Genomic DNA, 26168 nt, shown 5'->3' on the forward strand with positions numbered 1-26168 from the left:
ACCTGGGACATAAATAAGAGCTTAACACCTCTTCTGTCTCTGCCTAGTGTCTGCTGTGGCAACTTAGCCTGCTTGCAGTGGTTTCTCTCGTGATTGTGCTCAACAATATATGCCTTTTAGAGCATTGTAAGGATCAGTTAGGGTACATCTGGGTTTTCAGAAGGGTGTAATGCATAACAGTGTTTCAAAAAATAGGCTTATGAGTATGTTTACCAAGGCTTTTTCCCAGGGCAATTGACTTCTTTTTCTTCATATAATAATGGTTTGATTTTTTTTTAAATCAATTTTTGTATTTGTCTAATATGGACTTCTTTTTCCTGTTTATAGACACAGAAAAGTATTCAAATAGCTGACAAAAATGTGTTGGTAACTGGCAAACTGGAAAAACTGCCTCCCTGTCATGCCTTCCTGACGGAGTTGCTTTTCCTGGTAAATAGACTGTGCTGTCAGTGCCTTTTGGGTGCAGATGGACACTCAGGAGAGGCAGGATGGAGTCAGCTTTAAGGGTGTATGTGCATGATAACACCTAGCAGTCTGGAGCTAGGAAAGTATCTCTGCAAGGGAAGGGGCAGGGAAATAGGATACAAGATATGAAATCTTTGTCTGAGCAGTGTTTTCTAGGATATCTGTTCTTCACAGGTTTAAAGTTCATATACAATTCATTTTATAGCAAGAAACTAGTACCTCTGAAGTCCTTTAACTGCAGAATGTTTTGTTACATTTGCCTTTTCTCTACTAGCTCAGATCTTGTTTGTTCTCATCTGGTATTCTAATTTCTGTATTAGTGGATACTTCAGGGAAAGGCAAAGAAATAAAATGAGCACCTTAAAATGTAGTACACCTCCATAAACCGTGGAGAGCCATGTGTGAGAAATGCTTCCTTGTCTGCAAGGGTGATCTGCCTTGTGCAGCAAAGCATGAAATTTGGTTATTATCTTATTCCAACTTTTATTGTAGCTTGTGGAGCTGAAAACATTATTAATGTAAATAAAATGATTCAACCTTTCCTAGGTAACATAGTCCTCTTTAATTTTCAGAGGGAGTGAGTTCTGTAGGTTGGTTCTGTTGTTGTAGTCCAAGCTGGCAATTGTTTTTTTTTCCTCCCACAACTTGCTTTCACTGCAGCTGTGGGATTAGGGACCCACAGAAGGTCTTTGTGTTCTGACCTAGCACAATGTAAAACTGAATGTTTTTCAAAGACAGCTTTTTTTCTTGTATGCTGGTGTTTTTTAAAAACCAAATCCCCTGTGTATCTGGTCAGGAATGTCCCTGCTATCACGGTGAATCAGAAACACGTGGTGTGACTGTCAGAATGTTTTGGCAGATGCCTTAAATCCAAGCCTGTTCTTACCCCGGGCTGGCTCTTCTTGGCTCTTCTGAGTGAAATCGGAGCTGCAGCCGAGCCAGGCCCTGCAGATGGCAGCAGAAGAGCACCGAAGACAGAGCCCGGGCTACCCTGCTCAGCAGCATCCCCAGCTCAGCCTCAGATGCAAAACTTCGGACATTTTCCATTGAATCTTTCTGCGAGGTTGAAGGGTAAGGACAGTGAAATCAGATATTCAAACCGTGTGAGAATATGTCATGTCGAAGTTCAAGGCTTTGCTTTCAGGCATTGCAAAAAATAACACTTTGGAAGAAAGTGAACTGTAAAGAGAAAAAAAGCCTCAAACACAGAGTACATACTAATAATGTATTATAAGGTGATGTCCTTTCAGAGTATCTGTTATTGCCCTACTGAGTAAATGCTAATGAGGGAACTCAAACGACAGCACTGTTTCCCATGAGGGAGTTCTTAACTATGATTATGGTGAATGCTCTTGTTCCCAAACAGCTCTGAGGGGTGCTTTTGGCAAAGTGAAACAGGTTACTGATACAGACTGGGAGAAACCTATTCACAGAGTAACTCTACCCTCATGTTTTAACACTTTCTCCATTGAGACGAGTTCAGAAGCCCTCAGACGGGAAAGGAGTTGAAGTAACATCATGAATGGTTTCTTTAACTGTTGAGTAGTGGGGGCTGTTGCTGCTGGGGCTAAAGGATGAATTGCAAGAGCTGTAGGACTCTCAATGCACCTTGTCCTGATTGCTGTCCTCCCATATGTGTTACAAGGTGGGAACAGGCTTCAGCTCTGAATTTCCATCCCTTCCAGAGTACTCAGTTTATTCAGTGAAAATCTTCAGCCAGCTGCCGAAGCTAGTTATGAGCCTGTTTTGCATGGTTAGCTTATGTGCCAGGATCTAGCTCTGGGTGTCCATTATGATTATTTATTATTGTGGGTGAATGTAATCATTGTAGCAGGCTGAAGAGGCCATTTACTGTATATAATAACTGCTGATTTTATTTGTTGGTATATTTTACTGTTATTAAAAGCCCCCACAGCAATGGATCTGGTGTTCTGATATCAATCAAAATAAGACTGCTATGAGAAAAGGCTATTGCCCATGCAATGCAGCTCCTCTTCAGCTGCATTTTTATTATGTACTTTTTAATACACATGCAGGTGGTAGTACATAACCTCTGGAAGATGTACAATTAAACGCTGTACTTGCTCTCTTTCCAGAAGTCATGCCAATATCCCAGTTTTGTCTGCAGTCATGTTTCTGGTAGTGGCTTCTCACAATAATCATAAAAATTAAACAAAAGGCAGTGTTCTATATAATGGGGTTTATTAGGCATATTGAGCAGTAACACACAGCTCAATGAATCTGTGTGTAGCCAAATAACTCCAAGTCGTGGATGTAGTACTTGCTGGCTTGAAAATGAGCTCAAAATTGAGTTTGCTTTTAACATAAGGGTCAGCAAGATGGGTGCTTGGCTTTGTATATACCAAGCACCCTGTTGACCTCTAGAGCCCTAGTTAGCCAGCTATGAGGGTTTATTTCCCCTGTATATTTGTTTAAAATAAAGAAAAGTTTTATCTGGCTCCCAATATTTTGCAGTAATCTCAATTCAAAATAGTTATTTTAGTCAAATGAAAAACAGTGAATCTCGGAAGTGTCATTGTGTTATCAGTTTCCTGACCCAAACCAGTTCGATACCTAAGGCTGCCACAGCACCAGGATCTAGTAGTAAATGAAGTGGGTCACCATACAAAACTTCAGGTGTGATAAGAGACATGTATAGTTTAAATATCTAGGTTTAAATAGATAGGATAGAGACTGAAAAAGGAACTCTGTCTCAGAAGAGTACCTGTTGATTAAAGGATGCTGCAAGATATTATTCGCAATCTTGTATGGTTGGTCTTGATCTGTTTTGCTTAAAATACTCATGAATTTGAGACAATTACATCTGCAGTGGTGACAGCACTTCTTGGCACAAGAAATATCTGGATTTGAATTTTAGTTCTGATAAAGGATTCCAAAATTTTGTACTTAAGGTAGCATATCAGCAGAAAGGACAGAAGACAGTTCCCACTTAGCATTATATATTAGCTGGCAGTTGGGCACTTCTCTTGGAAGTTGATCTAGTCATGAGGGTCTATAGATCCAGAGGTGCTTGGCTGTATTTGGCATTCAGTAGTTGTTCCAAGCACTGGGCCACCCTGGGCTATGCAAGTGGCATGACACTGAAACTGTTGCTTAGTCACAAAAATCTTAAGACTTTAATTTTCTTAGCTCAGCCTTTTGCCTCTGCTAAATGTGGCCACCAGCTGGGGAGGAGGGGGGAGTGGATGCTTTGCCATGGATTGAATGGAGCATTAAGTGACTAATCTCTGCAAGATGGTTTTGGAAGCATTTCTGAAACAATATTTCCATCTTTCTTCCCCTGATTTTGGTCTCTGGCTTTGAAATGCGTTCCTTGAATGTCAGAATCTTAGCTAGTTTTCATGTTGGAGCCCTGGTGCTCATGGAAACTGAGCTCTGCCCGAGTGGTCAGCTGTGTGCCTGCATTGCTCATGTGCTGCAGTAGCTTGACTCAAGCTACTTCTCATTCAGGAACCATTTTCCATGTTAGCTTGGCTTGAGAAAACAGATATGGCACCTTGCAGAGATGTGGGCGATGCTAGGTGTGCCAGAGTTTATAACAATGATATCTATCCCTGTAGCCTGGCATACAGTGCAAGAGTTCTATTTTGAGTAGGATTTTGTTTGCATAGAACTGTTATGTATGTCTGTAAATTCAGGCACTGTTGAAAAAAAAAACCAATACTGGCAATCTGTAGCAAAATAAAGACTTCTAGGAGAGGTTGGCACTGAGGCAAGGAGCATTGGTGTTAATGCCAGCAAAATTTTTAAGACAATGTGACTTCCCTGAGTATTCACTGTTTCCAGGAGACCTCAGAGTAACTCCTTTGTATTACCTCCCCCTGAACAGCATTTGTGTACAGGACCATTGTGAGAATGGAGGTTATACAAGGTGGAGGACCCCAAGAGATCGTGTGAGCCATCTGAGCTGAGGAAGAATGAACTTTCTGAGCTAGAGAGGTTGTGTTTTAAATGGAGACAGCAATACAACTGGTGCAGAGATGAATGGAAATGGAATTAAGATTATTTTCAGTGGTTTGCCACCAAAATGAGAGAACTACCATAATCTGGAAAGTGTGTTCTGGAGCCTATACTGCTAAGAAGGTACAGAAGACAGTCATGTTAAATTTCCTGAGTTTGAAAGGACTGCAGGTGGGTTGGAAATGAAAAATAGCTTGAGAAACCAGGAAAATCATGTGCATAATAGCAAGAAATAGCATAGAATGGAAGGAAAGAAGCAAAATACGACTCAGAAGAACAAGTATGAGATACCTCGAGCAGGGACAGTGAATTGCACAGAAGTAGGATGGGGGAGTAACTCAGTGGGTATGACTTAGACATGGAAATAACTCCAGTCTCTCTCACAAAAGAGGGTGTAGGGAGTGGTAATTTATCATGAGTAGCATATGTGTCAGTAGTGCTATGCCACTAAGAAAAGAGGCAAATATACAACTAAAGTGAATAGTAGAAGGGATTACAGTCCATCCAATGTGCTGAGGAGACATACTGCTTGGCACTGTGGGAGTGCTGTGAACTATTCTGTATGGAGTGTTCCAGGAAGGATGTGATCTGGGGAGACCCCAGCAGAGAACACCATCAGAGAGCTCAGCCATCTGGCAAACACAATCTGTGACAGGATGGAGCAAACTTATGGCGTTTAGCTTAGAAAATGGAATTCCTCTGTAGAGTTGGGACATATCTTTAAACCTTTGGGGCACGTCTTTAAAACTGAAAGAGTCTGTTGTTGAGGAGGGCAATGATTTGTTTCCTGTCTCTGTGGTGGGTAAGATGAGACCTGATGGACCTGAATTGCTGCAGCAGTGATTTAGGTGAGGTGTCAGGAGAAAACTGCAGTGATTAAGATGGATAGGATAGGAAGAGGGACTCAGTGCCATTGCTCAGAGAATGCACTCAGCAGTTGGAGGTCTTCAAAAACAGACTAAGCAGCTGCCAAGGGTGGCACCCGAAACCTATGATTCCTGTTATTTGGTCTGCCTCAATAATTTTTTGAGTGCTGTCTCCATCTTTCATAATTTTTAAATCTTGTTGGATTTTTGTTTTCCCCTCCATCTGGAAATACACTTTTGCACTGCACAATCTGTCCCTTTCCCACACTGCCACCTCCTGCTGCTCGCTGCCCATCCTCATCTGTTCAGCCTGTGAATGCCTCTGTCGGGGGCTCCTCACTTGCTCCAGTACCCGGGGTGGTTTTCTGCTCTTCCTTCCCGGCTCCCAGCCCTCCTGAGGCCCCTCTCGGGGTGCCCGGGCCGTGTCGGGAGGGTGGCCGCTGGAGGCCCTGCAGGGCTCCGTTCCCCGGGAGCGGGGCGGGCGCCAGGGGGAGCTGCGGGACCAGGAACGCGGAGCGGGGCGGGGGCGGCGGGACGGCGGTGCCGGTCAAGAACTCCTCGGCGTGCGGTGTCCGGCGGACCCAGCTCCGCAGTGAGATACGGGCCAGGGGCCGTCGGAAAGAGGCAGCGGGAGCAGCAGCTCTCCTGCCTGTGGGGGAGGGAGCCCAGCCTTGCCCAGCCTCGCCGCGGGTGAACAAGGACGAGCGGCGCTCCCGCGGGATGCTCGGGGTTCCAGCGGCGGGAGGAGCGAGCCGGGCACGATCGGCTCGCGGCGGGGGCTGATGAGCTCGACAGAGGCTCTCTGAGAAAGAGGCAGGGAAGGATCCGCTGTCTGTGGCTGGGCAGAGGCTGCAGCACAGGGTGGGCGTGTAGGTCACGGGTAGGAAACCCGTATTGGTGCCGGGGAAGAGGGAAGTGCTGGAAGAAGTTTCCCAAGGCAGGGGTGTGGGCTCTAAATTGACAGGCCTGTTCAATAAATAAGAGAAGCTTTGCTGGTTTCTGTCTGGATGTGTGCCGTTATTGTACACTTTATAAAACTTGAAAAGCGGGAGCATGATCTGATGGTCCTTTACAGCCATATTATCTTTCTCCTTTTTTTGAAGATCCAAAGTTCGTTAGGAATGCAGGTCCCATATTTCCAATTAGCTGTCCAGATCTCTGAGTCTGGACATAGCTGTCACTCTAGGTGCTTGACTACCTTTTCATGCCTTTAGATTTTAGACATTTTCTGTCCTCTTTGGAACGAAATTTAGAGCATCCCTTAGCTGAATTTGAGAACTTAGTCATTGACAGAGTAAACCTGCCCTGTCTACTGCCCACCTCCATTCTGAATTCTTAGTACTGACCTCTAGAATAGTTTAGGATCTCAAGTACAATGTAACAAGTCTTATCATTCAATATTAAGAGAAGATGTCATCTTGTATATGCCCTTTCAAGCACCATCACTCTTTTAGGGGATGAGAGTAAATCCTCAAGATTTATGTTTATTTGCTTTGTTAGGTGGTTTTGTCTTAAGAAGAATATTTGGGATTTTGAGACTGCAAGTCTCTTAGAGAAGGATTCTGCAGGGCTGGAAGACTTTTTGGTTTGACTGCAAACTTATCTGCAAACAGTGTCTTGCCTCTTGTTCTCTGCAAATGAAGGGAAGCGTTTTGCTATTAATGTATTTTCAACTATACCTAATATGAATAATAACGATCTCATTAGGGGCTGACAAACCTGTCTATTTTAGAAACTTTATTTTAACATGGGATGATTTGAATTTCCATAGATAAATTAAGTGCTAGCGTTGAGTAAGTACAAATTTGTAGATAATTAAAATCAGGATTAGTGAGAGAAGAAGTGAAAAATGGGGGTCAGATGCAAACCATCATGGGTCAGGATCTGTCAGTTTTGCTCTTGCATTTTTGTGCTGTTGAGAACAAAGTTTTTGATTCTACTGGTTAGAACAAGGTTTCTAATAGCTTGGTGCACTGAGCTTCTCATTTCTGAGCCTGGCCTTACCTCAGTGACAGCGATAAATTCTCTCACTTAAATATATACTGTCCTGCTAACTTTATGGAATATTCCACAGACACCTAAAATAAGTGCAAAGGTTTCAATTCAGTTTAGAAAATGTATTTTTTTTTTTAATAAGGGGACATATAATCTTTGAAATTAATTTGGGATTTCCTTATAGGTAGTGATTTAAGTATTAATGTCTGTTTCTTCTCTTCTGCTCATTGCCTGTCTAATCTTTTGGCATCCATTTTGTATGGGTGATAAAATGGGGAGTCAGCTTAATGTGCTTTGAAATGGAGCTGTTGTTCTTGGAATAAAGTAAAGTGCTTGAGGTAACATGCAAAATTCATGCAGCTTCATTGTTCAAGGAATGAGATAATGATTTATGAGAAGCCCAAGACTTCAAAGTTGCAGTGGTCCCCATCTTGAGACCTTTTTGTGATATAGTTAAGGCTAAATGCTGGAAAATGTAAGCTTATATACTTCTGATTTGAGCAGTAAGGAACTTTATTTCTCACTGCTGGTGGAGCACCATTCATGTAAGTTTGTCCTCATTTAATGCACCATTGTAGTGCTACTGCCAGTCTAATGGCTTTAAAATTCTCAACAGACCTAATCCTTCCTATGGATATTTTTTGTTTAAAGAGCTGAACCTTTCCTTCAGTTGACAGTTAAAAAACTCCAACAAACAAACAAAAAAACCTCATCAATCTGCTGCTCCTGCCCCCCTCCCCCCAATAACAAAAACCCCAAAAAGGAAATGCATTTGACCACTGTGATAACTTCCGGATTGAAGATAATTGGAATGAAGAGGGGAAAAAAAAATCACCTGCAGAGCTTCTAACAACTTGCAATTCCTTGAGGTTTTTTTTTTTTTTTTTTTCGGTAGTACAAAGTGAAAGATAAAGGGGAGGTAAGCAAGAATCAGCGCTTCACTGCACATTTCCCAAATTTGCAAGTGGACTGGTTCCTATCTCCTGGAATACTTCAATACCTTATGGTGGGAATCTCCTCTGAATGTCCTTCAGTTCCCAGTCCACCAGGGTAACGTTTCTAAGTTTCTACCCTGTCATCATTATTTGGCTGTTCAAAAGAATTAAACTGTTGAGTGTTACTGGGTGGCAGTTGTATGGATATGAGCTGAGTTCCACTCCTTCTCCAAAAGTTAGGAGGAGAAGCTGAATGAGTAGAAGTTGGCATATACCAAGGGACCTGAAGGTTGTCAGAAGCCCTTGAGAGGGGCACCTTGTCAGGGTAGAGTAAGACAAGGATTTGAAAGCGGGCAGTTGCTGTTATCGTAGCGCTGTATTTGAGGGTAAGTAGTTTCCACGCCTTGCCCCTCTGAGAATGAGAAGGCTGGCAGGGGTAGCGTAACAGGAAAGGGCGGAAGAACTACTCTTATGGGAATGGTGATCCAAAGAGGACAGGCTTTTTGAAATGTACACCAATCCCTCTGGTTTGGCAGGTTTTTATGACTGCATCCCACTGATGCTTTGTAGAGGTATTCTGCATAAGCTGTATTTCTTCTGGACTAGTGCACTTATGCCCTTGTGGTGACTTCCATATTTACATCTTTGGTGGAAAATAACTAATTATGAATAGCTACTTTATGGAATTATAGTTATTAAACATCATATGTGGATATTGGCCTTTTAAGATGTAGCTGAAATGAAGCCAAGGTACAAGACCAGTTAATTAGGACACTTAATTTTTATCCCTTGTCTGGAGTTTCCATGTACAGTGTGTGCGTACAACTTATGAGAAAATGAGAGTTAGAAGCTGAATATATTTCTCTGTGGTGGTACAGTTTGCAGTAATTCTAGCACAGCCAAAGTTCCTTGCAAATAAAGAAGAGATTGAGTCTAATGAATTTACTTCTTTTATTTTAAAATTGCTACTGCAGTTGTTGTAAATGCTTGGAAAGCAAGATTAGAACATTATTAGAAACTTTTCCCTTGGGGCATATCTTTTATAGTATTACCAGTGGGAAAGAGGTGGCTGGGAGGAAAGCATTTATACCAAAACAGCAAGGTCAGAAGATTTTTTTTTTTTTAAAGTAATACACTACTGAATGTACAACCTTGTACCCCTTCACCGTCACAGGAAATGAATGGCACTCTGCCTAGTGAATGATTTCTTTAAGTGCCCTCTCATCTCCCTTATTTGTGCACTGCCAGTATTTTTTTCCTCTAAAAATTCTTAAGGCACTAGGCATAAGGGTCTCCAGCTGTACCTATTCAAACATGGCAAACATTTATGGCTGTTCTGGTGAACTGGGATATGCTTTCTGGCTTTTCAGCATTCTCTCCCCTGGCCATTTATTGTCACATGGCACATGTGGAGAACTTTCTTCATCTCACTGGAAATCCATACAAAACAGATTTTCTGTTTTCAACAGCACTCCAGCTGTGAAAGTCTCTAATAGGCTGTAGGACTGAAGAGGAAAGCAGGGAAAGAGTAGGCTGCAGAGAAAGAAAGGAGGTGGTGAGACCTGTCCTTTGGTCTCTATGATGCTTTCTTAACTGAGTTTGGGCTTGTAAATGTCTTTGACTGTTGCTGTTATGTTAAATCTGTAGAAGAGATGCCTGGGTTCCCACAGAGCTGGTGTCATTGCCTGCCCATGGATATGGGATTGGGATCTGTCTTTTGGCCTCAAGTAGTTTCTTTTTTGTGCCTTAGTAAAAGCTTTTGTGAGCTATGTGCTGGCTTGCAATGGAGAGTCTAATCCTCATTCCTTGTTTTCCAGTAAAGCAGTGCTTTTCAAGATGAAAACCTTTCTGACCAACTTATTTTGGTTTAAATGTATTTTCACATATTCTCTAATTTTCTTTCATGAAGGCTGAAAATTCTTTTTGAAGGAATTTTTGATTACTTTGTTCATTTAGTTTAGTGGATCTCCAGCCCTAGCCTAGGTGCTGTACAGAAAGAGGTGTGCTCTCATCAGGTTCTTTCAAGTCTCCTATCTGTGAGGAAGTGTTTTTGCATGCACTTTCCTTTGAGAGCATGACCTTCCTGATACTGAGATGGTAGAATAGATCAGTACCCCAGAAATCTCAAAATTGATGTAGACTGGCTGGAATAGCTCTGGGTTTTTTCTTCCCCCTCCTCAGTGAAAATGTTTCCCAGTTTTAATTATGAGTCCTGGATGTGCATCTTGAGATTTGCAGCATCTGGAGCACGGTGCAATGGTTTCTGTTCTGTGAGATGCATGCAAATAAGTAGCAGCTTGAACTTGCTCCCTATTCCTAATGGTAGCTATGTCTCTTTTGCATGCACGGTGCCTCATCAGCTCATACGAATATGTGCCTCCTCGTCTCCGTGTGAAAGACATGTTTTCAGACTCCCTTAGCTTTTAAGTCAGAGGGATGGATTCTCTTAGGGGGAAACCTTACTTGGCTTCAGTGGTTGACTTGAATCAAATGAGTATTTTCTAATTGGATAAACTGAAGTGAGTCAGGCAGCTACATACGATAGGGGAGGGAAGACTGGAGCTGAAATGGTTTGTTTATTGCTAATATCCATGGATGATATTCTTCATAGTACCAAGTTTTCACTCCCACTTCCCAGTCCTGTCCATCACTTCATATATTGCTGAGGATAGCTCTAAATGGAACAGCTGTGCCATCTGCCTCCAATATTATTTCAGTCCTCACTGTTTTGGGATAAATTTCATAAAGTGTATTGCGCATGCAAACATTTAATTGAACAAATGGGAAGCCTCTCCAGTCAAGAAAGCTTTGCAAATGACAAGTAGTGTCCAATTTCCATTCTAATGGTTACTCTGGGGCTTTAAAATATGTGTGAATTCATCTAGCAGGGGCTGATGGTATATTGGAGGCAGATGGCTTGGTTCTGCAAAGAAGAAATGTAAGTGGCTTTTACTATAAATCTTTTTTTTTTTTGGCAAAGAGTTGACACAATAAAGATGTGAGTATTACTGAAAGTGCTCTTTAATAATTATACTGCCTTATGTTTTCCCTTAAGATTATGGTGAACTGATGAGAAAAATCTATTCTGAATTTTTGTACTTAACTATAACAAACAGTTTACAAATGCCCTTTTCTTCATCTAGTAAAAAGACTGAAGAGTGGGCAGGTTATTAAGTAAAAAGGCAAACGCTGCTCCCTAGAAAAACACTGCAACCTCTGGAAGGGTGTTGGACTTGTGAGAAATGCATCCCCATGACACTCAGTGTCCTTACCTATCAGAGGACCTCAAGACTAAGTGTAGACCTCACGAGATTCTCACATTTTTAAGGCAGTTAGGAAGTGGAGAATTGGAAGATATTTGAAATGTTCCTTTTAAATCTGTGCTGGTGACTTTTGCTTGAAGCCTCAATGTCTTGTACATCTTAATGCTCATGAAAGCTGGGCAGTGAAACAGAGTATTTCTCAGTCATTTGACTGAGGAGGGCCACTAAAACAGTGGGCCAAGAAACAAGTGTTACTGAATGCAGTGGAGATGAACACGCCTGTGGGATGAGTATGATGGGAAGGTCTTCAGAATTTTGATAATGCTTCTCTGAATTTGTATGCAATGAATGCATGGAAGGAGGATGTATAATGTAGGTTTAGCTGTTGTCTATGACTGTGAGACACTTGTGATACCTAAGTGGAATAAAACATGAAGTATAAATTTGTCAGTGAACTTTATCTGCCCAATAAGGACAGATCTTGCTAGCTGGAAGGGTAAGGATGGACATCCCAGATTTGTATAACTGAGAACGTCTGCATATTTGCTGCAAATTTGGTCAAAGCTGCACACTTATCACACCTTTCTTCTTAAGGTTTATGGAGCTATATTTCTTCCCTGGTACTTTCCATCCACAATATACCCTTACGAGTTTGTTTCCTCCTACCTCAGGATTTGGATGTACAGATGGATTTTTTTGGATTCTGGTGTTAGGACTATAAAGATATTACTTGGCTAGTTATCTGGGTTCTCCTTTTGGAAAGTTGTGAAAAACAGCTGAGCTCTAGAGTTCATCTTTGAGTCTATCTTAAAAATAAAATTAAATAGGGACAGAGAACTAAAACCTTCCTTGGGGACCAGCTCTTGACATTAAATACAAGAAGACTTGGGTGAAATCCCAAAAGCTGCAGCAATTACTAGAAAACCCACAACAATTACACACAACCTCCAAATAATAATTATCTGACATAAAGTCTGGGCTTGTGTATTTGAATTTATATAGTAATGAATACTTGCACATTAAGACTTGTGTCTGAAATGTTAAAATATACTTGTCAGAACTCCTTTCATAAGAACAGGCTTGATTATTGAGTCATCAAGAGGTATTTTTTCATTGTTACTTGAGACAAGTTTTATTAGAAAAGAAGACGGACACAATGAAGACCTTGACAGACTCCTTAACTATCCACTGTTGGCAGGCACCAACCTAGTGTTCATAAGCCTTCTCAGTGATCCTTATTCTAACTGTAATAAGCAGGTATTGACTTCTGTTGTATTCAGCATCAAGATTCATTGACCTAAGAGGGAAATATTGGTAAGCACAAAGCCAGGGTCAATATAACCCTCCAGAGACTGTTAATCTCTATAGACTGAAAAGGAAGTCAATATTGCTGGTATTACATGATTCCAGTGTAAAAATTTCTTTTATATGCACATACAAAGGAAAACAGAAAAAAGTATCTGAAAATGTAATGTAACTATTTTGATGGACACTGTGTATAGCATTTAGGTCATAAAAATTGATTATTTTTATAAAAATATTCCAAAAGTAATTTTTTCCTTGTGAGGCAGTCTGGATTTGGATCAAAAGCAAAAGAAGTCTGTGAGATCAGGTGAGAATGAAATGACACGGCCCAAGTGTTGTTTCCACCTGGTGGGCATAATCTTGACAAGTGCTAAATATTGCCATCTTACTGCAGCAGACTGTCAGAATTCCTGTTGTTGCTCACATCAAAACAACTAAGTGCTTTCTACTTCTCAGGCTCAAGGGCCACAGTGCCCACAGCAAGGCAGGATCTTGCCTTAAAAGTGGCTGGTAAACTGATCTGTACAGTGTCTCCTGGTCAGTCTTCCTGAGCAGTTACCTGAATTTTAATTGAACACAGTTCAAAACTGTGTATCTCTTTCTTGTGTCACCTTGCTCTCTGCTTGTCCATCCCATGGCCTTTGTTCAGCTCCTCTGCTCTGATCAATCTCTATCTCAGCTTGGGTTGAAATCTTAAAAAACAGCTTATTTTATGAATATTGCATAGTTTTGAATACAATGCCCTTTGCAAACAGTGATGAGCTTTTGGAGAAGTTATTTTGGATGGGTTCCTGTGATTCACAATTTGTGCAGTACAGCAGTAAAATAGCACAGAATAACCTTGGGGTCACAGCAATGACAAATAACTGCTTAATGAATTATGCAAAATATGTAGTCTTGCCATTGCTTTAGAGAGATCAGTGGTCTGGAAGGTGCTCCTGGACTTCAGAAACAAAAGGAAAGACATTTTGATAGCCTCATGTAGCATTTTTCTTGCTGTATGTCTGAAATGGGATTTGCCTTTTGATGAAGCACACTGCCAGCCCTGCTGCTGTGGTTCGTGAGTTTGGTCACGCTCCTTGATATTCTCTCTGAGGGAATATTGTCAGCTCCTAAACAGCTAGGCAAAGATCACTTTTCACTAGGAATCAAAACTGGCTGTTCCTGATTCATGATTTGTTATTTCTCTTGTATGGATATAGCAGCTTAAAGTTTCACTCATTCACTAAGGGAGTAGAAATAATGTTGTGTGACTTGGGAACCTGCTCAAACATATTGGATAATAGGCAGGGAACAGTAAAAGCAAACAAGCTTGCAGGCAAACCCTTGGGGTGAATTTCCCTCATATAAATTATTCAGTGAGTAATTTGCAAACAGCAAATACAGTTATAAAGAATGGGTTTGGTTCGTGAATGACTCACAAAGAAAAAATAGATTTGAAAACACTTTACCATTTACAAGAAGTAACTGAACTGAATCTTGTTCTCTCTTAGGATAGTCTACAACTTTCAAAACTCACATGTTTTTAGAGCTGCATAAAACTCCCCTTTTTCCAGTTGGTAACGTTTACTTACTCAGCAGTCAACACACACATACACATACACACACACACAGACATAATCTCTCTCCATAACTGCTCTTTACTTAAGAATTTTTAATTCAACTCTTTAGATAGGAATATAATACTTAAATGATGTGGATATAAATGCTTTATATGTGCTGGTATTCAGAAATATGTACGCATACAACAAAAAAATATTGAGGTGATTCTATAAAATTGCCTGTCAATAATAATAAGAAAGGAAATACTCTCTTTTCTACTGGTAATCTTCTTGGCAGTTCATCTTCAAATAGACTTTCTGTAAATATAACAACCTAGAAAGAAATGCTTTGAAAAGTCAAATTAGCTTCAAATTTGGATCTTATTGGGTATTAATTCATGGTACAGGATGGAATTAGATCAATATAAAACTAGTTTAATATGATGGTGCTGTGGTTCTAACCATTTTAAGCTTTGTCACCACTTTGTGTTCCTTTTATCCTGCCCCATCCCATGTCTCCAGCTATCTAATTTTTTTCAAGAGAGTACTTTTACCTAGAAGAACTTGTTTTATTGGCTCTTTAAATGTTAAAGCAGTATTTTTGAGCAAAACCTTGCAAACCCTCTTACATTCCACAAAATGTGAGTAAGACTACCAAGCGGTAGTTTTCCTTGGTGATCTACAAATTAATTTCCTTATCTGAATATTCAACTCCAGACTTCAAGGTAGTTTCTATGCACTGGAGATTATTTTCAACCCAGCCTTCCTATCAGAAGTTGGTTAGAGCTCAGAAGGCCAGACTGTTCTGCTTCTTTAATGCTGTCCCAACCCAGAGAGTTTCCTAAAATGGAATGTTGCATCCAATATTGAAGAGTTCAAAGAATGAGGATGTTTCTACTTATCTAGATGTATGTTAGAAACAACAATAGATGTCAAGAAAACAAGAAACAATTGAACATTTTCTGTCCAGAATTACTGGACCTAAAAAATAGATACTATCTCATTGTGACTAACTTTATTAAACCCAGAGTTTCAAAGAGTTTTGTTGAAAAGAAGGAAGAGAAAGAATGATAGTTCCACAAAATATTCTGAGTGTTTTTTCTTTTTTCTTTATTATTTGTTTTGTTTTTTTGTTTTTTTTTGAGGAGCGGATTTCTTGTTTTTCTCTAGCTCTTTGAAGTAGTTTCCTGGCACTCTGTAGTCATGGGATTACTGCCCAAAATAAAAAAAAAAAAGAAAAAAGTATACATTGTTTCTATTATTGTGTCAGTGTTCCTATTGTCTGATATCCCTATTTAACAGTAATAATGATAAACTCAGTTACAATTTTTACAGAACTAGGGCAATTCCTCTTTTCTAAGGTAAAATTACTTGTATTTTAGGCAAGGAAAACTTAAGCATAATGGTGATCTGCTGGAACACCCACTTTTAGATCAATCCTATGTTAAGAAGGTAGACACATTCGTAACAAGAAAATATTTAAACAGGCTTTTGTACAAAAACTTCCTAGGCAGGAAACCGTACCCTGAGTGCTTATTGCTATGCGTGCAATGTGTCTTGTCAGTGCTATACATTGTGAAATGTATGCCCTCTTAATCTGTCATGAGAATATCAGTTTGTCAAAAATTGATCAGCAGCCCATCAACAGATTCATGCATTTACCTTTTACTGCAGAATGGAAGCACAGTTTTGTTTGAAAGATTGTTGCACAATCCAGGCTTCTTTATTTCTTAAATACGAATGAGACTGAGGTATGAATAACCTGGTAAAAGGGAAGAAGTGCTTTTTCTAAAAGCCCAATATTTCAGTGCAAAGTGTTCATTTGTCCCAGGAGCTACTTGCTGGAGATGTTGTTGCTGTTAACACTAAATGAATGTTTCATTTCCAGACTCACAGCAATGAGGCTAAAGAATGTTGCACCAGTATGACAGTGAGTCAGACATGCGGCACTGGACTAACAAATTCATGTGCTGAGCTCAATGTTAATCAGCTTCTACCCTGTGGATTCCTCAGATTTGCTTTTAAAGTACTGTGCATTTTATGTAAAGAGCAGATGTGCATTTCCAACATATGGTGTAATCAGAAAAGTCCAGAAGACAGTAGAGGAGACATTGCCCATATTTTATTAGTGTTTGCAGCATACTGATAGCAGATAGAGCAACTCTCTCTACTTTTCTGTCTTTTGTTTTGGAATGCCCCATCTCCTTTCTGGCATACTACAGTGAGCAAGCTGCAGCAATTCCATTTTGCTTCTATTTTTCAGAAACTCTATTCTTTTCAGTTTTCACCTTCTCATGTTTGTGATACTAATTTAGCAACTGTAGATATCTCCCTGCCTGTCTTGTCCCTTGTTTTAACTTTTGAAACAACATAAGGTCTTTTTCTTTTCTTGCATGAAAGACAGAAATAGCTTTATTCTGTTAAGGTCTCTTGGAAGGACGAAGTTTCTTCACTGTTCAGTTTGCTTTAGGGACTGAAGGCAGGCTGAGGGCATTGTTAGTCTCAGAAGACCCCTGCTGCATGAATTCAGTTTACTCATACTTTGGTGACAGCAGTCAGCACTAGAGTGGGTAACACGTGTTGTCCACATTGCAGGCTGCGTTTACAAGTGTGTTAAATGTAAGTCTAGATGCTTTGGCCGTATAAACCTCCTGTTCTGCCTGCAGGCTAAAATGTTATCCAAGTCTTTATTTTTTTTTAGGTCAGCCATATCAGAAGCTGATCAGGCTTTTGCCCTGGGTATGCTGTCTTTGCAGCTTCCTCCTGTGCCCTGCACATTGAAAAAAAGCAGTGTAAATTTGTGTGCGTCCTGAGACAATGTTCACCTGGGTATGTCTTCCTCTTCGGATCCAAGATCTTGCAACAAGGCTTAAGAAGCCCCTATTAGGACTTTGAGGTTGCCGAAGGCTTTCCTTGCAGAACTCTCTCATTGTTTGATCAAACAAAGTGCCTGGAAGTCAGAAAAACCTTAGTTAAGGTTGAAAAGTAATCCTTGGTTCTGTAGCATTTTGATTATACCTTGTATCTGTTCTTTACAGATACTGAGCACTCCAAATACTGTTGGCAAATGATGTAATTTCTAATGCTATCTGACCAGAAAGCTTCTGAATAATGGGTCTGTAACACATGGAAGCGTTGAGTGAAAAGATTATTTGCATAGCCTCACATGTGGCATTGCCAAATTATGGGGTTAAATGTAAATCACTGGCAGTTGCATGCAAAGCTGTTTCCTCATCATAAGATATGGAGAGAGTTTCAAGAGGAGGCTAGAGTTTATCAGGGCTTGAGATCACTTTGCTGGCTTCCAGTTGGAAAAGTAGATCTGGCTGTACTTCTCTGCCCCTCTACAACTTTGTTTCCATTTGCCTCAGCTGGTTAATTCTCTGAGAGGATCAGAGAATTGATGTATCGCCACTCGTTGCTCTCCTGGTGTGACTGCAGAATGGAAAGGAGATAAGATTCCCTCTAAAGCTCCTTCTGCAGTGTCTGTGCACTGCTGTCTATTCTCTGTGTGCCTCTGCACTTGGCTATTGCAAGCAGCTAACTAATTGTGACAGACTGATGAACAGCTAGAAGAGTAACCTATGAGCAAATGCTGGTAACTGAATGCCTACCCCCAGGGCCCATGCTCATACCAGACTGGAACTGGAGGAGTAAGGGCAGAGACTCCAGGCTCTTGTGCCCTGACCCCCTACACTTAAGCATTGTCTCTGAAACATTGAAAAGGGATTTCTGGGGCCTTGTCTGCAATATGTTTTCCCTTCTGTCCATTACCCAGATACTGCTATTACACATGTATCAATTTTCATCTTTCTTTCTTTTTTTTGTAAACCCCCTTTTATCAGAGGGCATTTCTGCCTGTCTCATCCTATAGATGTGTGGTGGGAACCAAGGAGCCATTTGTTCTCTGCAGGTGGAAGGAATACGACACCAATGTACTTTTCTGGTTTGTTACCAAAATTAACATATTTCCTTCTCTGCCTCTCCCACAATGTTAGAAGAGTGATGAGAGTGATTTGCCTTGGTTCTTTAAATCTGCAGCAGGAGGCGTCAGGGAGAAGTATATAACTGGATGTTCTGCAATGGCACAAAGCTGAGAGAAAAGCTTCAAGGGTAATGTTCTGTCCTTAATCTAATAATGTTCCTTGTTCAGTATTAGTAGAAAATGATTCTTTCTGCATTCCTTCATATTGCTATATAATAAACAACAGCATAATACTGAAAATATGAAGTAATTTAATAAGTTGAGGTTTTGTTACAGATAATGGATAACTATGCACAGGAGTATAGTAAGTCTTGAATGACAGTTTTATTTGATTACCAAGCCTGAATGCAATGTTCCACAGCACTGCTTTACCGTAACGCTGTGTCATGCTGTAGGAAATCTGATTGCCCTCAGATCCGATTGAGCAGTTTTAATTCTGTGGCCTCCTGTCATATCAGTTCAGTCGGTGCTTGGGCGGGACCTCATGGGAAGATTTATGTGTGGTAGGAAGAAGTCCTGGTGACTCAAAGCCGTTTCCCACCTAGTCCAAAATGAACCGAAGTCTCTGAGCTAGTGTTAAGTATGTTAAGGTTTGATGGAGTTTGCACTTTCAAGTGTGATGTACTGCTGAGACTCTGGCCAAATACTGAGCCTTTAAAATAGGTTCTGCCTTTTTTTTTTTTTTTTTTTTGCTAAAGAAAGGTTTTTATCAATTATTCTCACACTGTCCCTTGACTTCATTTTAGTGACCAGTGAAATGTTTCCTAATGGAATATAAAGATGGCAAAGTGCTTTGCTGTATTAAAGATATTATATCTTTCTGATAGAAAATCAGAATTATGAGAGGAAATAGAAGGAGGTCAGTTTTTCTCAGATACTGCCAGGCAGATGGAATACCTTTTGTCCTTCCCCTGTTCTCATTTTTTCCATTCAGCCTCTTACCACCCTGCTACTTTGGCAGGGTGACTTTGAGCAAAACAAGAAGACATTTGCCAGTTTTCAAACGAAGCACTGACACTGTCCTTTAATACTGCCCTGAGAGAAGTCATGGTATTTTGCTTTTGCTTGATAGGAGGCAGCCAAATGTTGTGACATTTTGTGATGTGCAGGAGCTGGGAATGTGATTTTGTCCTTAGGCACTGAATTAGTTAACTGTTAGATTTGTTTCATACTCAATAAAGTTTGGTCCTGGTTTACTGAACACCCAAGCCTTGTGTTTCTAGTTTGTGTTATTCCTCACAGGCACACCCTTTGGGTGTGGAAGGGATTGCATTTCAGGTAGTTTGCGGTTTTCTTTGTGACAGATGTGGAGGTTGCCAATTTTAACAAAGATTATTCCACTTTGTTATTAAGTTCAGTTTGTTCACAGTTTGCTGGGTTTAATTTTTAGATGTTTCAGTGAGCTGTTTTGTTTTGATTTTTTTCCTTTTTTTCTTTTTTTTTTTTTGATTCATTTAAACATAATTTTAAGGAAGTATAGTGTTAAGTAGGTTTCAAATTTATGGTTTTTTTTTTACTTGTCATACCTCTTTGACAGAAGTTCCAGGGCAGGAGGAACTATTTCTAAATTAAAAGATGGATTGCTGGGTTTTATGCTGAAGATTGAAGAGAGATCTAACTATATATCACTTTGCTGGGACACCACAAGGACAAAGAGCTTAGTCTTTGCTAGAAAGAGAGATTCTAGACTACAGACCTCATTTGGATGTGCTCCTAATACCACAGTTAAGCCATAAGGCTGCAGTAAACAGCATTGCATCAGCATCCAGGCTTTCAAAGTGTGCTGTAAATGGTCAAAATAGGAGCTTCTCTGTATCCCAACCAGTAGCAATAATTTATTTTGACTTTCAAAAAGATTTTCCTATACACATTCATAGAAGATGTCTGAGGATTCTCGGCTAAAGTATGGGAGGAAGAGCCCTCTGAGAGAAGGAACAAAGGCTGAGAATAAATAGCTAATTCTCAGTGTGGAGGGAGGTTAATAATGGGGCAGGCCAGCTAAGATCTTGAAAGGAGTGCGAGTAGAGCGAGGGAGATCAGAGAAGCTGTTTTGAAGAGTCTATCACCTACTCTTTAACATCTTATTCACCACTGAAGCTAACTTATACATCTAACGAAACTTCTTTTGTCTCTCTAATTAGACTGAATATTAAAAACAGCTAAAACTTCGCTAGCTAAACTGAGGCAAAATAGATGAATATTGAGGTGTCAGGGGCCTATGAAGGCAGTATAGTGTGATGAGGGCACTTGTAAGGCAGGGATGCTGCCCTCTCTTAATGTTTGCAAAGAGCAAGTTTGCACGATTTGATTCATGTTTTAGAATCCTAGATAAGGTTTATATAGGGCAAAATCAGCCAAACTTTATTTCTCTTTAAAGTAGGTGTTTCTGTATTGTTAGGCTTAATAACATCTCTTTACAGAGATGAGCAAAACTTCAGACAGCCATTATATTGTGTATTTTATTAGTTGATTTATTTAGATCACATCAGTGCATGGAGCAGCCAGTAAAGGCACCAGTAATATGCAGCCTGTGGACACAGGACTCAGATGTGATTGTTGCCCTAAGGAGCTGTAAGCCAACCTGAAAAAAGGGATGAACGTCACCTTTTTTTATCCACTTCTGTGGATTTCTCTAATGTGGCTCCTTTTATGTATAATGAGGCTCATTTTTGCAGAATGCCGTATTTGGGTTATGCATGTTGTGTGTATGGAGAGAGGAGATAAGGACTGGAATGAAGTAAGGAATAGAACCTGGTTTACTTCTAGTCCCATTAGATTTGCATGATACTTATTAAGCATTTGGCCCCAATTCACTTGGCAGAATGAACCCTCTTTACTAAAGCTCTGTGATGTGTATATACCTCGATTCCTTATTTGCCAGCCATTAATGTATTACAGTTGAGTAAATAATGCACAATCAGTGATTTATCCTGCAAATAGGATCTTGTTTTTCTGCTTTTTTTTTTTTTTTTGGACAGTCATCTTGGCACCCGGGGCTATGTTTAAGTGTAACACTTGCTTTTAGTGAATAAGCATCTTAAATTCTTTTTCCCACCACATCTGTTAGTGTGACTCAGTGGCATAAGTATATTGGAAAGTTAATTCCAAAGAGGTCTATGTGGTCAAAGGAAGTCTTCTGCATATTTTGAGACTTAAAGATATGCATATATATTAAAGCTATATATATAGTATTCACTCAGATCTTAACTCATCATTCTTTTACTCAAGAGAGTTGCAGAAATTATTGCATGTCTGGTAATATGCTGCCTCAATTAAAACATACATTGGGAATGGTATATTTTTATCTGACCTCTATATTTTGGGTCAGAAACTGTATCCAGAATATAGCCAATTAGATGCTGACCTGTTGATGTAATGGTTTTCCTGTAAAGTGCCATTGGTTGTCTGGGGAGAAGGTGGGTGGAGGTGACAACACACTGCAGGTATTCCACTCTACTGCCCGCATTTCATCACAGTTTTTAATCAACTCTCACTCCCCCCTTCTCCTCTAACAGCATAAAACTGATTTTGGAAAAAATGTTAAGCCAGGAAGAGAAACCCATTCTTTGTTCTTGAAAGGGTGACAGTTAGCACAGACATAATCTCCTGTGAAAATGCAGGTCGAATTTCTCTAGAATGGCCAGATTTGTCTGTAAATAGTTAATAATGTGATGGGTGTAGGTCATGGCTGAATTGTGGCCATTCCACTTCAAGGGATTAAATTGTACCTACTGAAATAAACTGCACAACTTGCCCAAAGGAGACAGAATATGGCTCTGAGTGATGGAGGAGCGTGTGATGATACTGCGTGTGAGAACATCAGGCAGAGAGCCACTGGAGCTATAAGTGTGTGTTTTTTCAGCTAGATTTAAAGAGTTAAGTCCTGTGTCTAGGACCTGCATAACTAACTCCTTGTAATCCTTTGCATGTTGGGTGTATAAGGCGGATGCACAAATAGCACTTGTACAGAGGTAAAGATGGCAGGTTTTATTCATTTAAGTCCATCCTTAAGCAATGGGTGACATTCCATGGAGAGAAAAATTAAGATATTCAGCAAGTACTGTGTTTGCAATTAAGCAACAGGCTGAGTTTTACCCCAATTTTTAAATTTCCTTGTGAGTGTAGCTTCAAGTCACTCTCTGCTACTTTTCCTTATTTCTCTGGTTCAGTTGCATATAGATACAGTATCTTAGCAGACTCAGCCATTCTAGCATAAGTCCATCTGATCTGTATTATAGAGCTGACACACATCAGAATACTAAGTTGTGTCTTTGATGCCAGAAATCTACACAACCAAACAGGCTGTGACTGCATTAAATTGCTATGACTTTTGACAGAAGAGACCTTGTTTGCATAAATCCCTTGAATACCAATGGGAGTGTGATTACAGCTTTAACAAAGGGAGAGGTTGAATACAAATTTTGGAGGGCCAGAAAGTGTTTAGTACCTCTTATTGTTTTCATCAGAATTCTAAATCTTATTCATGCTGATGACTCTGATCTTTATATCAATGCACAAAAAGAGAAGAACAGAGGAGCAGAAAGACTCTTCTCTTTTGACTGAAACGCTGATTTTGTTATCGTGTTACCAATGAGGGTCCATTTGGGATATTATTCAAGTACAGAGATCAGTGCTGGCCTTTTTGTAAGAGTCCTTAAATGTTTGGAATACACTTGCCCTTGAGGGAGATAACCTGCTGCAAAAAAGTTAGATTCAGATCAGGAGATAGAGAAGGTGAGATTTGTGTGCTTTGCACATTGATGCTTGCTGGCAGAGCAGTTTTGCCTTAAGCTTAATACTTACTGCATTCTTTTGTAGCCCTCTATACTTAATAGCTGGGTTCTGTTTTCTGTGTCAGGTTTTGTTCATGAAACAAATTGGCAATTAGCCACTGGCTGGGGCAACAAAGAGTATTTGTTTTGAATAAAAGCAGCGATCAGGATGTGTCTTATTACTATTTGGTTTCATTTGAGATCAAAAATACCAAGTATGTGGTTTTTTTGAACTAAGTAAGTTAATCAGACTGCTTATTATACTTAGAATAGACATTCAATTTTATTTTCTATATGCCATATTGTCTCCTGTTGTTTAAGAGTGGTAGGGGAGCCAGCCAGAGGGACCTGGACAAACTTGAGAAATGAATTCACAAGAACCTCATGAGGTTCAACAAGGCCAAGTGCCAGGTGCTGTGCCTGGGTTGGGGCGATCCCAGACATTAGTACAGACTGGGAAAAGTCACTGAGAGCAGCCCTGTGGAGAACGACTTGGGTGTTCTCATGGATAAAATGATGGACAAGAGCCAAATGTGTTTGCTTGCAGCCTAGAAAGCAAACCATATCCTGGGCATCATCAAAAGAGAGGTGGGCAGCAGGTCGAGGGAGGTGATTCTCCCCCTTTCCTCTGCCCTCATGAGACCCCACCTGGAGTACTGCATCCAGATATGGGATCCTCAGCACAGGAAAGATGTGGACCTGTTGGAGCAAGTCCAGAGGAGTGCCACAAAGATGATCAGAGGAATGGAGCACCTCTCCAATCAAGAGAGACAGAGTTGGGGTTTTTCAGTCTGGAGAAGAGGCAGCTCCAGAGAGACATTACTGTGACCTTCTAGTACTTAAGGGGGGCTTTATAAAAAGGAGGGAGAGCAACTTTTTACATGTGCAGATAATGAGAGGGTGAGGGGTGGGATGGTTTTAAACTAAATGAGGAGAAATTTAGACAAGATGTTAGGAGGAAGTTCTTTAGTCAGAGGGTTGTGAGGCACTGGCACAGGTTGCTCTGAGAACTTTTTGATGCCCTATCCATAGAAGTGTTCAAGGCTAGACTGGATGGGGTCCTGAGCAAGCTGACCTAGTGACCATCCCTGCCCATGGTGGGGACTTGAACTAGATGATCTTTATGGTCCCTTCCAAACCAAATAATTTTATGATTCCACAACCTCCACCGGCGTAGTGTTGGTACAGCTATGCTAATACAGCTTTTCCCATACAGAGACAAGATTTAGATGCCCCTTTCCAGTTCTGATCATCATTTGTTTAAAGTTGTTTAAGAACAATCCTGACTCCTAGAAGTGTTCTGTATTCAAAATTACTCTCCATATAGGCAATGTAATGGTGTACTTAATCATATGTTTTACTGACATAGGTTTTTTCAAAGGACTTCCACAAATGGACTGGGTCTATTTCTTGTCTTTTTTTCCTGCCTATCTTCCTAACCCACATTTCCAAGCTAGACGAGCTGCCAACAAAAGACATTTCTCCTTCTAAGGAATAAGATCAAACTAATTAAAATAACCTTTCCAAGCATTCTAATGGGTCATTAAATGGCACTGTAGAGAAAATACAAATCTAAATATTGTTATCGGTTTATGCCTTTATCAATACATAATGCCTCAGAAGTGAGCACTTTACTTTAGGTCATCAGTTTTGACAATCCCAAAGAAACAGATGTTAAATGAATGTTCCTGATCAATAATGCAGAGTTACTAGGAATACCTATTTATTTAGTTATGTCTTTTGTGCCAAATGTGCCACAGCTAGCAGCAAGAGCAACTCATGTACTGCAAAGGAGATACAAGTATTATCTATCTTATCCAGTTCCTCTGGTGAACATACAACTCTGTACCTTCACATTTTCTCTGTCATTGTCATTCCCATCAGTGCTGCCAGGGGATCACAAGCACAGGAACAAGGATACTTGCAACACCAATTGTCAGTCTAACAGCAGGGTGCAGTTTTGTGTTATGTTGTCCAGTGTTATTTCTGTCATAACACTGACAAAGATGGATACTTTAGCAGTGCTCCTGTAGGTTCAAGCTGACACAGATATGCCTGCATGAGTACAGGCCATGTAAAGGATTGGAGTGTAGGTGTGTGTCATGCATGTGTGTAGTGGTGGCTGAAGGTCATATGAGTGGGTGAAGCTGAGAAAAAAAGCCCTGCATTTGCCTATCTTCCCATTTTCTTAGTACCAAAATCCTGTTTTCCTCAAGTGCTCTTAGAGCTGTGCAAGAAGTTGGACTGTAGCACTGCTGTGACCCCTCTTGGTGGTTGTATAGGTCTTAAGACAGCAGTTTGACACAGAGCAGTTGCTCTCACTAGTCACAGGGAAATGATAGATTTCTGTCCAAATATTTCACTGCATTAGTCCAAGGGCACTATAAGAGTTGTTCTGTGTAATAATTCAAATCTGAATGATCTGTAAAACTTTTTTTTCCTCTCACACCTTCGTCCATCTTCATGGTTTTCAAACATTACACCTTTTACACATCTGATTAATACCCTGATTTTGAAAGCTGAGGAGTCTTGCAGACCTTTCAGCTCTTTACCCAGCAGAACAAATTCAGTGCAAATGAAGCATCTTGAAATTCTAAAGCACTGGTCTCAGTAACCAAAAGTAGCCAGATGATTGGCATCAATATTTAGCTTGCCGTGGGAGACTGATGATGTCTGCAGGCAGAATGTAATCAGTGATTAATAATTTTTCTTATGTGCAGAGATTGGGACTGCCTGAACATATGGAGGTTAATCATGGGAGATTTTGAAATCTGGGCTAGACAAAAAGTAATGTACAATCATTGCCACTGGTTCAGGGAATGGAGAGGACAAAGGATATGCTGTATTTTTTCAGATTCAAAGTGGTTGATTATTAAATTTAATGATATACTTCTTTCACCTTGTAACTAGGTTTTATAGAACAATACTTACAGTAGGGAATAACTATATAGCAGACATGCTGCAACTTGAATTTGTTCTGTTTTGCTTGGAAATGTTGTTTGTATAAGCCCCTCTTGATAGGCATGAAAGCAGATATTTATTTTAATTTCCAAATATTTA

The 26168-nt window shown here is 40.2% G+C and overlaps 1 protein-coding gene across 1 annotated transcript in view; it reads left to right on the forward strand.

Moving 5' to 3' along the window:
• The first annotated feature begins 358 nt into the window (after nucleotides 1-358).
• ZPLD1 (zona pellucida like domain containing 1) overlaps nucleotides 359-26168 on the forward strand; it is a 77101-nt gene continuing 51291 nt past the window's right edge. Inside the window, exons 1-2 of the mRNA XM_051781005.1 lie at nucleotides 359-429; nucleotides 1262-1536. The gene's annotated coding sequence lies outside the window, so the exon portion shown is untranslated. The remainder of the gene's footprint in view (nucleotides 430-1261; nucleotides 1537-26168) is intronic.

This window comes from Manacus candei, unplaced genomic scaffold (genome assembly GCF_025592945.1).
Source record: "Manacus candei isolate 608988 ecotype Guabito, Panama unplaced genomic scaffold, ASM2559294v1 h1tg000014l, whole genome shotgun sequence".
NCBI lineage: Eukaryota > Metazoa > Chordata > Aves > Passeriformes > Pipridae > Manacus > Manacus candei.